Source organism: Temnothorax curvispinosus, unplaced genomic scaffold, assembly GCF_003070985.1.
Source record: "Temnothorax curvispinosus isolate PA1 unplaced genomic scaffold, ASM307098v1 QBEX01015410.1, whole genome shotgun sequence".
Taxonomy (NCBI): Eukaryota; Metazoa; Arthropoda; class Insecta; order Hymenoptera; family Formicidae; genus Temnothorax; species Temnothorax curvispinosus.
In genome coordinates, this window is record NW_020225190.1 from 570237 (window position 1) to 585615 (window position 15379).

General features: G+C 39.5%; 1 protein-coding gene across 2 annotated transcripts in view; it reads right to left on the reverse strand.

Moving 5' to 3' along the window:
- LOC112465627 (tyrosine-protein kinase transmembrane receptor Ror) overlaps nt 1-15379 on the reverse strand; it is a 238617-nt gene that overhangs the window by 112805 nt on the left and 110433 nt on the right. The window contains exon 1 of one of the 2 annotated variants that reach the window (XM_025033259.1): nt 11200-11219. The exons of the other annotated variant lie outside the window; for it this stretch is intronic. The gene's annotated coding sequence lies outside the window, so the exon portion shown is untranslated. Of the gene's footprint in view, nt 1-11199; nt 11220-15379 lie in introns of those variants that run through there. 2 annotated transcript variants of the gene reach the window in all.

Sequence of the window (15379 nt, forward strand, 5' to 3'; positions counted from 1 at the left end):
GCAGTTTCGAGGCGAGTACATCATCCCCCTGGACCCAGGAGTCTCCCGAGGGAGTCTTATCCCAACTTGGCTTTATAAAGGGACGACCCACCGACACGGAGATGTCGGCAGAGAGAGAGAGAGAGAGAGAAACGAAGGGGTGGGGGAGGGTCCAATACATTCTCTACACACTACGACCTATATCCTGCGGGGAAGCCGCGTCCTGTCTAGATAAGAACTAACGGGTCGAATTCCCAGGGCCATTCGCTCGATACGGTGGCGCAATTCATCGTTTCAATTCGTACCTCCGCTCGTAAATTTTTACAGCACCGATTTATCATCTCCCCGTCTGTCTGTTTCTGGCGATGTATTGCGGTTTAAAGTTCATTCATCTGAAAGCTTAGTCTTTCGAATAATGTGACGAAAATACTGAAAGGGTAGAAATATAAAACAAACAAACATTGTAAAACGTGTTACATTATTTGTTATTATTTTCACATTTTTATGTAATTAAAAATATAATAAATAAAATTATATATATATACCTATATAATTTTACGTGTTATGTTATCCGTTTTAAACATGTTTACATTTTATTTATTATCACGCATAAATATGCAGAGAATAACTCATAAATTTTAGCTGGTGTTTTATATATGCGCTTATTCACGTGTGGACAATAGAGTATAAAATTTCAAAACCAAAGAGAGGGAAAGAGCGAAAGGGGAAAAGAGAGAAAGAGAAAGAAAGTTTTCGTGCTATGCTTTCATATGAAAGTAATTAAATACTTTCGCAATTTTTGCAATGTCTAACGAGATCTGTCTATAGGGAAATCTAAAACTAAAAAATCAGAATTCTACCGCCGTCATTTTACATATTCCAAATTCTTCCAATTTTTTCATCCTATCAATTTAACGTCCCTGTCAAAATCGAGCACCCCGTTCGATATGAAATTTTAATGGAATCTGATTAGTCGTCCTTCTCGCTGGTCGAGTGCCTAGGGAAATCAAGCAGTTCAAGTGAGATTCACATCGTTACTCCGAAATTATACCTTTCCTGAGTTTTTAATTGAAAGTTTCGTTTCGCCGACGTCAGCATTATGGAACTCCCGTCGTTCGTCGCAAGCAGAGACGACAGACAACTCGCTCATTAACGACAACGCAAACTACTTTTTCAATTAGACGCATCTCCACGACAGCCGAGGTCGCGACTCCTTCTGACTTCGGTCGTAAAGTTTGGCCAAAATTTTCCGGCATTAAAGGCGATAAGAACGTGCGCCGCCTCCTCTGATCTCGGGATTTCATTAGCGCGAAAACTCCGCATCGGACTTACCTATATTTACGCCGGCGATGAATCTTTATCTACAACCGCCGAACTTTCTGCTCCTAATAACCTAACTTTTGCATCGCGTTCTTTATCGCTCTGCGATATACGTTTTTCTTTCTTTTGCACCGCATTATTCAGCCATCATTATATAGGTACTAGATCTATGATAAATCAATAATTAACCAATATTGTACAGGACGTTGTAATATAAATTGATTTTTCTTAAAATTACGATATATGCTTTTAAAACCATTATAAATATCAATTAATTAACTAATATATTTCTAAGCTACTTTTATATAAGTCACGATAAATGACTTTAACACCTGAAATGTATATAACACAAAATTATCACATATTGTGCCATAATATCAGAAATATATCATCGCGACGGTCAATTATGATTTGATTCACTAATAAATTCAATTCTTAAAAGAGTTAGATTATAGATATTAGAAATGTTTGTTGTCAAGCAAGAAGAAAATATATCGCGAGAGTTTTCCTTTTCTTATTTCTTTATACTATTACGTTTTTATAATCTGTGATTTTTTTTAATTTTTCTAAAGTTCTACAGTTACGACTGATATGAACATTCGTATAACAAATAGTCCGATTGTATCATCGCACAGCATCACACATGAACGATCTGCTTTAATTTGCGGAACGAACTTCGATACCGTGCTACTGTTTAACGTTCAAATATCCAAGCTACAATTATCCAGACTTCATCACAACACTATCGTTTTCCTGGGTTTTTCGCTCCCGCCTCTCGGCATCGTACTTTGTGTACGTCCGTAATAATGATCCCATACGAGCATCGCTTTGACGAGCTCGCTCTAACTGTAATATACACTCAGGGCTGGGACTTTCTCTCTCTCTCTCTTTCTCTCTCATTCTCTCTTCACCCTTTGTATCCGGAGAATAAACACCGAGGGAGGACGACGTACACGAATCGCCGACAGTTGTAATTCTATTGTGGACGTGCCCGGCCACGTCGTCGTCTCGCAACGTGAATTTCCTAGCCGCGCCACGTTCGTTGTTGCCGACGAGGTGCGGAGTCGGTTAGCGGATACTCGTAGTTACCGCCTAATGAGTGAACCTATCCCTTTACGTGGCGCGCATTTACAAGCGATCGCGGCCACCCGTTGCATTTCGCGCCGTGCAAAAACCGATGCGCGTTAGGATATATTCACACCGACGACGGCTGTGCCGGCCTACCCTCCCCGCAGCGAGACGCGACCGCGAATAATTCACGATGCTTTTACGAATTTCCGGATCCGGCAGTTCGCAGGTGAATCGTAAATGCACGAGCGTTGATAACAATTTATGACCGCTGCATGCTTCCGAGACCAGTCCACATGCCGCACAATATCCACGAGACGCTCAGAGACCTGAAGTTTTAAAGAAATATTCTTTAGGAGCTCGGAAATGACTTGTCCTTCTTTAATGTTCAGAGGCACTAATATTTTCTTAGTACTTCTACATTTTTCAAAATTTTTGCGAAAGCACCACACGACGACGTACATTTGACACGGTATATTCTTTACCTACTGCGATAATGGGAAGAAAGGCATTTTTCATAAATAACATTTTAGTCGGAGTGAATAATGTACGCAGTTAAAGGGTGATTTATGTTCCTGCTAGTGTGAACGGAGCTTAACGCATACACACGCGTCTTAACTGGCAGTACTTACGGCGAATTTAATTCTAGTTCTCTCTAGCTTACCCTTTCTTTCCTTCTTGCCGAGGTGCTGAAATAATTAGGAATAATTGCATCTCGAGAGTGAAGAGTGCCGTCTTCTACGCTCACGAATACGCTTCTTAAGTGAAATAAATGCTCGCTGCCAACCACGCTTCGAGGCGCGCCGTCGTCTTCTTTTTTTGTTTTAAAATTTTTATTTTTAACCAAAAATGTTTTATATCACTAATGATATGCAGTTCGAAGCATTTTAAAAGTTCCTTTAATATAAGAATATCATCAGGATACATGTAAGTAATGCAGCACGCGTTATAATAAATTTCTGGACTAAATATATTAATGTTTTCGCTGACGCAGTCGACTCTCGATATTATCTCTGGAATATACGCGCGAAGCGAATTTAATCTAGCTACGTTATTACTATACGAAAGAAGAATCCGACTTTCAGATGCGTAACGTAGTTGCGAGAAATCGAATTTTTATCTTTTCTTTCTCCCTTTCTCTGGTAATCTTCATGGAAAATTCTGCCAGCCTAAAGGGTTAATGCGAGATGCAATTTTCATTTCCTTCCGCGAGAAAATTCTAGAGAAACCTTAATTCATGTGCGAAAATGTTGAACGCAAAACGAATGTCGTGGACGTATATACGGTGCCTCAACTCGCGTACCTTTTATCGATCGCAAACTCTTGAAATGAAACAAAGAAGGAAACCTCAAGTAGTTATTGAAGTAAAAATCGCAGAAAAATTCGTGTAATAAGTAACAGATAATGAGTATCATTGAGAAGAAATGATTTGACAGCAATTTGACTGTTATAAGGGCAATCAAATGCCTCTTTATAGTAAAATCGAATAATATGTTTCTACATTCTGTCTCATAAAAAGCAGAATACAAATTTATTTGTAACCAAAAATAATTTGTAACATGGTAATAATCTGCTGAATTAATTAATATACATTAATCAATTGTTGAATTAATTAACATACATTAATCACTTTTTGAATTAAAAAATTCAAATTTAAATGTTAATACGTTAATTAATGTTAATACATAAATACATTAATTTTAGGGTAATATTCTTCACTGCATGAATATATCAATAAAATTAATAATTATTTTACCTCATAAAGGTATTAATACTGATATATATGTATGTACTGATTATGATATCGTATTCATATTAGAATTCTCAAAATTATATACTCCATATCGAGATAGAAAGTTAAGAATAGCGTTCCATTTATTTTACATAAAAGTCACGCAATTTCACAAAACCTTTTGTGAATTTGCAAGCATGCCGTTGTTAACATGCAAATGCATAAGGTGCGAATAGATAGCATGCGGTATGTACATGGCGCACCGTAAGAGTCTTGTATCCCGAACAATGTAACACGCGGTAACAATAAACAACGCTCTTAATATTATACCGCGATTCGCTCCGAGCGAAAGCGCGACATGCGAAAATGGAATGAGAATAGTAAAATACTGGTGCCGCGATACATATAGCTCGGGTGAGCTTATAAAGGGGGAAAGACCGGACTAGTCGGGGGAATCCAACGCGGTGCATAAACTTGCCGACTTGCATAGTGGCGACGTTAGCTCGCTACACACACATACGCACAGGGTGGCTCAGACATACTAGATAAATTTTTTAACCGTGTATAGCTGCGGTATACGTAACAGTGATCTTACACGGGGTCAGTAATTTTCGCTAAAAGATACATTCAATTTTGAAAAAAAAAATGTTTATTTTCGAAGATGGAAATGCGCCAATAATCTACAAAATTTAATTATATCTAATGTATAATTCTTAAAAGGATTTAAATTTGCAAAAAGTATCAATGGAAGTTTACCACTCATTAAAACTTTTCAATTCTCAATGTTCATATATCATGTAACAAACAAAGCTGAAGTTAAATTTTTATCGAGTCAATCAAATTAATCAAAGAGCAAGTATTATGTAAATATAGGGTAGACCGGGGACAAAAGTAACAGGGTACAGTTGTAACATCGTGAATATTTCTTAAACTATAAAAGGTACGTGTGTATGACCGCGAGGCGAGATCCGCTAGATAGAGCGGCATTTGTTCCTTAGTTCATTGCCGCCCCTCGCGGAACGTGCACGTGTGCAGGAGAAGAAGTTACTTTTTTCCTTCCTGAAGTAAGTTTTCTTACGTGCATAAAATCTGAAATATTTTTTTTTCTTTATGCCGAAGGTATAAGGTTTTATTTTTATATGTTTTAGTGATTATATATGTTGATGATTTGCATAATACGATTGACTTTCATCCAGATATTTATGTAAAAAATTTACTTGAAATCATAAAATATCATTAGGGGACAATTGTAACATTAATGCCTGGGGACAGTTATTGTAGCGTTACAATTGTCCCCGTTGCTCGGGGACAACTTCAACTTAACCTAACCCTTTAAATATATATGATAATAAATAATCTTTCAGTTGAGAAAACAGTATTATTTGTTTTTGTTTGCTATAATGTAAAAATACTGATATTGTCATGTAATAAATTATTTTATCATTAAAGTTACATTTTTTATAGAAAATTCGTAAGATTGATTACATAAACCTACTAAATAACCATTATTTTGTTTATAGATGATGTGGTACAATCGTTCCCCTCTGCTGTTACAATTGTCCCGGGGGTTGGGACGGTTGTAACAGTATTCCTCATATTCTTTAAACAATAATAACTTTTTTTCTAGTTACATTACTGAATTCAGCACAAGAAAATTTTGTAGTCAAATAAATTCTACATCTAAAGGTACAGGTCTTTTTTACGTAGATATTATATTTTAACTGTTATAAAATCTTAAACTCAAAATGTTACTTTTGTCCCCGGTCTACCCTACCTATGCAGATCTTCACATTTTAATTCGCAAGAGCTCTTTCATTTCCAATAATTATATTTCCTTGAGAATTTTTGTCAAACAAGATATAACTTCACCTAACCATTGAAACTGAACCACCCAGTGCATAGCGGTCACTCGCCCTATGCACGCTTTCTCATTCGTGAAGAGAAAATCATCCTATCCGTTCGATGCCCGCCGAGCATATTATAGTCACCACGGTTATCCAGAGACGTGTTCGCATACACATACATGAGAAACAGTCCATGAAATTATACCGCGCGTAAATTCATCCCCGTTAAGAGCCGGACGATCGCGTTTCAGCCGCTGTAAACGTCAGCACTCATTAAAACAAGGCGCTACGCGGGTATCGATTAGTGGAAATACAGGCGGCTACGCTTCGCGGAGCGTTATGCGGATCTCGTGGGAATTGATTCACCGGAAGTTATTTGGGATATCTACAAGCTTAGAGATGTTGGGAATTCATCAGATAAAATCGCGCCGCAGTTCGAAAATGTCGATTCGAAACACCGAGCCCGCAATTTCACCAACAGGAAGATTCGAGTAATTTGAGTATCGCGATGATACGGTCTCTCGATAATAATTAACTTCTGCTGCAGATTTTTTCCCTCTAATAAAGAGAGAGCATGGATTTTGAATGTTTTTCACAAATGCACGTAGTTCGCTATAAACTGATATCACTTGAGTTTCCCCATCATCGCGAGATAGAGGGTTATTTCGAAATGGATTAAAAAAAAGTAAAGTCGCAAAAACTCTCGGTCGTAATCCCCGGGACGTAAACGTCGAGAGTGGCGCATCATCCGACTCTCGTAGCTTCAGCCGACTCTCCCTGTTAATATTTATGGTTGAAATGTACGCCGAATGATATCCGCGGATTCGACATCCCTCAAACCCTCTTTAAAGACACGTTAAGAGCCTTTTAATGCCTCTCACCCGCGCCGAACAGCGCAGCGCGCAGCGCATCGTTATAGCGTTCGCTGTATGCACCGCTCTATAGCTGTGCAGGCGGCACTGCGTGGGTGGACACGTAACACCCCGATGTAATAACATAATGGTGTGTTACGGGTATTACGCAGATTACGCAGTTTCCGTTCAGTCACGCACGTCGAATCCAAATTGGGGAGGGTAAACGGGGGAGGGGCCATCGCCTCTTGTTCGCCCTGTGTTTATGCGGGGAAAGGGAAAACGCGAGGGAAGAGATCGACGATACAAGGATGAGCCGCGAGACTGCCATTAACAGATTAATGATCTCGTGAAGGCCATTATCTTGCCATTATTTTGTATATAAAAACGACCGCGACTGCTCTTTTGGCAAACTTAAGTAGATGGAAACTGATCAGATACGATGATATGACATAAATATCCAAAAAATTAATTATAAAATTAATTTTATTTAAGTTAATTTTCAAATAAAAACGTAAAACACACTTAAAATCATGAAGCAAAGAACAAGATTATATTATTTGTTTGTTTATTATTCGGAAGCTAACCATATCATAGAAAAATTTTAATTATTTTTAATAAAATCTTTTTAATTGGAAATTTAAAAATATCTTTAAGAATCCAAAATTGAAGCCTTCATACGCTGTCTGATCAAGCCATAAACTCAACTGTTAACAGTGCTGAATAATTGGCAAAGCCGAGCGAGCGTTCGCGGAGACATTTAGTGTACTGTGCACAAAGACATTCCTCGTTCGTTCGATCGGTGAACCTGTTCGGTACGTTGTGCCGACGGGGCACAGCTGCCACTTGCAAGATACCAAAAGGCTACTTGCGTTACTGTCTCGCCTATTCCATGCAGCTATGTATTTGTAGAGTCCGAGTCCGGGAATTGCTTTTGCCGGAGAAACCTCTCCTTGCAGAAGCGAACGACAAAAAGCCAGGTCGTATGCAGCCGTTGCAGAAGGTTCTCGAGAAAAACATATCGTGACAAGCGAGTCTAAATCGCGCGGTCTATGGACGATGATAAGCGCTACGTGACAGTCGTTAACGAAGTCAAGGTAGCTCGCACAGAATAGAGAGACTCCGGATGTCTCCCCGAGATGTCTAACGATTCCGTTGGAATATTCCAACGTGTAGTATACGTGTCCCCGCAAATTTCCGCACTCTAATGAAAACCGCAAGATGTTAGAAATTTCTCCGTCCTTTCAGACGATTCGGTGGAGTCAGACGAGTGGGTCCAGAAAGGTAGAGAAATTCATTTCTAACATTGTGGTTTTCGTCGAAATGGAGAAATTTACATTTACGGAAATGTATCCTAATATATCGTTAAAATGTATCGCGCTGGAAAAGCTTATAGATTTATGATCTTTGAAATCGCCCGTTATTTCATTTAATATACATTTAATAATTGGATTAATTAAACAGAAAAAAAATAAAAATTTATTTCCTGGCAGGACATTTAATTATCTCCTGCTTTTATATCGGTCAAGATAGAAGATAGACGGTAAAGAATGATAAGGCAGCGAATAGCGCGCTAAGGAGCAGCGTTACTCTTGACCAGAAATATTTCCTCTCAATGCGGAGACGCGTCATCTGTCTTCTCCAGGACGCGCATCTTATTTCGTACGTGCCTCTCCTGAGCTGCCGTCACATCTCTTTCCCTTTACCCTCAACGTGCCCATTTTTTACACCCTCTTACCGAGAAGAGCGAGGACGCGAATTCGTCCTCGGGATCACGATGAATCGCGACTGTCAGCCTGCAAATTGTGACATAACACCGCCCTCAGGATCTCGCCGCGCTGTCTCTGGGGGAAGAGGTGCGGATGCAGGAGCAGAGGAGAAACGGGTGAGGACTTTGGTGATGGTGGATGGGTCGGAAAATGAAATTCCGCGGGGAGACGGCTAGGCAAATTCCATTCACTTATGTGCGGGCACACACGGCGCGTGCACGTAAAGTCTTGAGGGAGAGATAGAAAGAGACAGACAGGTGGAGAGCGTACACATCCGCGCGTACACATTCGTGCCGTGCCGCGCTGATGCCAGCACCCTGGCGAATTTACAAGGGAAATAAACTACGTCCGAACTGTTAAAGCTAATATCATCACAAACGTCTTATAGGATTTCTCACGGGGTATTCCCGCGAGCTGGTAATCGCGACACGTCATCGGCTTTGCGTGCGCTTTAATCTCGGCAAACGCCGCGAAAAAGGCTCTCTATCACAGTAGTTTTTCTAAAACTGCGAATTTCGATAATAAATCGAATATAATAGTACATCATTCCAGAGAGCAGTAATGTTCGAATTTATTTCATTTGTAATGAGTTTTTAAAAAGATGGGATTTTATGTTATTCCAAGTAAGAAAGTTGGAAATTTGCCCGATTTACTACGATTTTCGATGCAGTTCTATTGTGAAAGGTAAAATAAAGAGATTTCCAAGTTTCTAAACGACAGATAGTATAGTTCTTCCTCTTTTTCTTTCCTATCTTATTTATATAAAATTAGAAATTAATCTTTCAGACCCTTATTCCACTGAATCTCTCGGTTTGTAGATAACGGAATATACATGTAAAAAAATATGCTGTAAAATTATATGAGAATACAGCTTGAAACTAAGGGAGTTATAATTTATATTCTCGCATAATTAAAGAAGACCCCGCGGAAGGGATAAATGTAACAACACCCCGAAAGAGAACAACAGTATTTTTACATTACGTACCTCATTATAAATCTCGCGAGAATTTGCGGTAACACCCTCGGAAAATATTATTATTACAGCTTCAACAGAATCTCTTTTTAAAACTAAATTAAAATTTTTATTGCTGTAATTATACCGACAAACATACTACCAATTTATATATATAATATATATATATATATATAAATTGGTAGTATGTTCGAAACTCACAGATCGGGAAAAAGCGTCGTGCAACCGAGAACACTTCGATCGAGTACGCCATACACGTCGTACCTGTGACGTGCGGCATGCATCCGATGCAATCGAAGGGAGAAAACGCATAATAGCTGGCCGAGATGCGGGAAACACGTCGCGCGGTGCAACAGCCTCGATATAGGCTCGTCGCCGATAAGGATACACACGATGATGTGACCTCCTTCCTGGTAAATGTAAGCGGTTTATATGCGCGCGCAGTCATTGTAAATCGTCTGGCATTTAAGTCGGAACACGGCTTTCGCAATCTGTAGATGAATCGACAATTAGAGACGGTGGGGTTTTCACACACAATAAAACCACTGTTCTTCTATCCGACGTAATTCAGCACAATTGCGCTCTATTGTCACGATGGCGCGTGGTTGAAGGACCGATATACGAACAGTATACGTTATTATTATCGCATGAAGTGGGTAAGTGTGCTTTCTTACATAAATCTATTTATTTTTAGATTTAGAATACCATCAAATTCTCAGAGTTTCGTGTTTTCAGCAGGATTACTGCGACAGTATACTGAGACAGACTTATATACGTTTAAAAATAACCAGTCATTTTATAGCGTTTCAGGATTTAAACATTTTAACGTTTTAAAAATACACAGGACATTCTCAACCACGTAGATCCTGATTTCAAAGAAAAAAATAATAATCGTATACTATTTTCGTGTTAGCTAATTAAAACATGAAAATTTATATTAATTTTTTTTGCGACAAAATAACTTTATCGAATAATGTGTCTGAAACTCTCATGCAACGCAAGAGCAGTTTCCGTCTTTGCAATCGGCTAATTAGTTACGGGTAAGCCGGTAAACATCATGCGAGAGCGATCCTCTTCAAAGAGAAACAAAACCACCCGAGAGATACTCACGTTTGCTCCTCGTGCTGCGTCACGTGCGACGTCTACCTGGGTCTATACTAACACACATAGGTTTATCGTGTCGCGCGCGCAGATGTTATGCGGGTCGGAGTAAAAAAATCGAAGAAGCGAGAGGCGCGAGAGCGAATGCTGAGGGTCAACCCCGAGCTAGCCGGAATATCGGAAGACAGCTTTCCGATACAGTTTCTCGCAAGACTCGCCCACATGTATGTAGTTATACGTATGCACGCGGGAAAACGTAACAAGTAACACCGTTTCTCGTAGCGGTTCCGTTTCCCCCTGTCTATAATTGCGCTATCGATCAACGTGCGATACTAGTAAAGTAATTCCACGTAAATGAAGTCAGGAAATACGACAGTATATTTCTCTTCTTATTGTATGTAAAGTATCAACGGAAGATATAATCTTATCATTTAGTACTTACTATTTTGTTGTTACATTATTATTAATGTCATTGCTGATTTGTCGATATATCGGTATATCGCAATAATGAAATAATGAAGTCAATTTATTACTATGTAAGGTAGTCGAGCGAAAGTTGTACCTTCTTTTCTCCATCTCCAGCCTAGCCGGTGATTAAAAATAGAGTTGAGATCGGCGAAACGTTGTTCTCCGAGAAGAGAGCATCGGACCACTTACCTGAAAAAAAAGGAAAAGGAAGAATTAGAGAAAAATTTTCATCGGTTAGCTTTTTTTTAGCTTTTTCCCGAGTCGGTGGAAACGGAGAAATAAAGAACAAGAAGACACTTCGTTAATGAAAGAAACTGGTGAGGGGAGGAATGAGCCCTCTGAGTGCTCCTCGAAGTGCGCCACTCTGAGCTTCTTAGTATTAAGTATATATCGAAGAGAGCTCAGAGAAAGACAAAGACAAATAGAGAGAGAGAAAGAGAGAGGCGAGAGTTAAGAACTTCGAGCGGATTTTCTGGGATGTCGAGCTGGAAAGCGAGAGTAGGTACGCGAGACGCGAGACTGTGCGACGTTCCGATTGCCATTTCGGTTGGACAAAACGGTATTGACAATACTTGTAGAATAATTATGTTGGTTTTTTTTTCAAGTGCGGAGGAGTTTTGTGGTTGAAATATTTCACTGTAACCAAAAAACGTCCTTCCATTCGAAATGAGTATCTTTGAACGTCATTTGCATTTCAACCTCGCGAATTGCAAAATCTCAATTTTTATGTAACAAATGTCCCTGTAAATCTCTGTAGCTTGAAATTCGCTAGAAATCGCGTCGTTCAACGAGGATGAATTTTTACCACTTTACCCTTATATTATTTCATCTACAGTAAACCGCGTGCAGAGTGGAGTTCGTCCACGATCGTAACTGCTAGACATTCGAGCAGAAGTATGCGACTACGTAAAATCTTCCCGTAAACTCAAACACGCGCGTAAAAATCTAAACCTCAATTTCGTGAAATGTGATATTTTATAGATGTGGCGCATTCAGGCGCATCATGTACTGGAATTTGACTATTCTAACAAAACTATATGTATAAACTGCAGTGTTTAATAAATGAAAGTTTTTTTTAATTATATTTGCTGGGAGTTTAATTTGTTGTGGAAACATTTCCACTCACAAGAGAAAGATTAATTTTTTACAAGGAAGTAAAATCTTTCTTTTCTCTCTCTCTCTGCGAATGCTTCGCAATGAGTTTGTTCTCTGCAAATTTATGCATTTTTTACTACTGTCGGATTTCTTTTGTTTTGCTTTGTATGCCGTTAACATTAAAAAGTGCATATGAAAAAAAGTAAACCCAAATTTTTCCGTCGTCGAAACGGGTCAAGGACGTCAATCACGGGATGAATCACGCGCCCGGATATTAACATTGTTTTCGATCACGAGAAGCGAACGGAAGGAGTAGGAGACGCTGGAAATAAAGTCCACCGGCGCGGCGCAGCATGCACGTAGGAACGTTTAAAATCGACGCTATTGTTTGTTCGCTCTCCCACGCTCTTCGATCCGACGTGCAAGCCATGGAAATAACTCGTGTCGAAGGTACGGACCTCCTTCTCAAAAGGTTCGATTTTATTGTGCGCGAGATATCGAATTTCGCGGCAAGAGCAGCCGAAACGAGCCTGCGAAAAAACGGGGAAAAAAGGCGAGCGGGCAATCGCCAGTGTCACATATGACATTCGGGTCTCCCGATACATTTTGCCCTCTGGCTTCCGCGATTTCCGGTCTTCCCTCTCTTTCTATCTCGTTCGGTTCCCATCGATCTGTCCCTCTCTTTTTTCTATATCGAGAAAGTGATAGAGGTCGTTTGCACTCACACCGGATAGCAAATTGGACGAGGAATTTCATTTTACCGGATGAGGGGCCTCCACGCCCGGAAAGGTAGGAAAGGTTTCCGGAAGAATGCAATATTCCCGCGACCAGGAAGACAAAGAATGTCATCTGCACATGAAAGTGGATACCCAAATGAAATTCAATATGGCAACGTGGAAGATCATCTTACCTTCTTTACGCGTGTTCACTGTCCCCTTTATCTTGGTTTCTTTCTCGCAACGAAAATGCAATTTCCTCGGATAACTCACCTTCGATTTGATTCGGTTAGGTCAGCGACGTGGCTGCCTGTTGCATGGAAACTTGCGAAGTTTTACGAAAGAAAAATATAAAAATAGAATATGTGGAGCCAGACACGGAGTATTTTAGAACAGAAAATAGATTAATAACAAGACTCGTAGTTATAGTTTCCATGAAGCCGAGGTCCAACCGCAATCGATTCGCGGTCCATCGAGATGGTCCAGCGCTAACATTTGGCGGCTGCTGTGAATATTTTACGACGCGATCGTGAAATTTCGACGCGAACTTGGCGCGCAAATATCAGAGACCGATATATTGAATAGAAGGGATAATCTTTCTTGCCGTGGTTCGCGCCATTATCCTAGGTAAATTGGTATCCATTGTTTGTTGATGGGACTGCTAATTACCAGCCACCGCGCGCGCACTGACATCCTAAAGGGTTCGGGGATTAAGTAGATCGGTAGGTATTAGTCTGCGGTCGCTGGTAAATGCGCACTGTCTGCTACAGGCTGCTCCTTCCAATAAGTTTCCTTAATGCGCCTCTATCCGCGCGTGTATCGGAATACCAAGATTAATACTTCCACGTATGCCGCTGCAAGCTACAGAGGCGGCGTCGCTTCTGCCCGGGGATTTTCGACGATTATACGCGTCACTCGTCATTTAAGCCCCGTTGCGATTTTAACGATCGAGCGCGGAAAGTCTGTCGCTTGAACAATATCGATTAAAACCGAATTAATTCCGTAAAGTAAATTATTTAAATATCAATATGTATTTAATAAAGGAAAGAACAAATCCCCTTGTTACGTAATGCATATATTTAATACCGGCGATTATTAGAATAAAAATGCAGTTTGTGCCAAATAATAAATTAAAATATATAGACTGTGATTAATTTTGGTCGAAATTAATTCTGATAATTAAAATTGAAATTCTATATTAATTAACAAAAATACTTTAATTTTAAAAGTGACGTAAAAATCGAGTTTTGAAATTCTATCTAAAATATGTATGTTCTCTCTCTTTAATCTTTACTCGTATTTCTCTAAAAGCTGCATTTCAAAATTTAACTTTTAAATTTTGATTCAAAATTTTGTTTATACCCTACATTATTTACTATATCCACAGAAAGCTAATTCTGAGCTTATTTATGATATTCAGACTATGTTAGCAAATTTATATTAAAATGTAAATGATTGTAACATAAAGCGCGCACCTTTCCGCTTATCTCAACCGCCTGCTTACCGTCGTCGAAATGAGGGTGCGAAAGAGAGCAACTATTAGGACCGTCGCACTAATTACTATTATTCGGGACGAGCGCTGCTCTCCGGATGAGACGACGTATTCACGTTGAGACAGTCAATAGGCCCAATAACGGGCTCTATCCTGAATGGACAGAGCTTTCAGCTACTGTGCCGTCGTGATATCTGTGAGACCGAGTGCACGTGGTAATGGATTCCCGGAAGGGTTGAAATTAATTATAGAACGTTGTAGCTATTACAAAGGGAGTGTACAGCGTTGGAAGCCGAAATGGAATGAGCGGTTGAGGAGGTGAGCCTTGTTACTTGCAGGTCGCAATGCGAATTTACACGTTTATACATCCGTTACGGGGTTTGTCAGCCGGCACCGAACATTATTGATACCATCACAGACTAATGAATGATTCAATTTTAAGAATATCAAATTACAAAGATTTTCTGCAATTGTAAGCGCCATCAAAGAATTATTTGCGAATATTGGAGGCAAAGAAATTATTAAGCGAATTAAACCAGAATATTACATTATCGTTGTTACTGGATATTTACTGAACGTATGCCGATTAATTATTATACGCATGAAAGAAGATAGACAATTAAAATATTAAATTAAAATATACTAAATTGTTATAAAATAGAAATGTGATGTGACAATGTTTTTAAAAGGGAAAATTAATGAAAATATTAAACGTGATATTTGATGCTGAATGTAATAAAATAGAGTATCCGGAATATATCTTCGGATATGCAATCGAGAGCGCGGGCGCGGCGCAGTTTTACGGTAAAGAACGGCTCGGAAGTATGGCCGTTACTTTTCGTGAATTAAATCGACTGCGTACGTGCTTCGTATCGAAAGCTCGGCCAATTTTACTCCGATGGCAGGTGTACAAGCGTAGGCAGAGGTTTATGCAAGAGAAATGAACGGCACTTCCGCGAGCGTCCAATTCT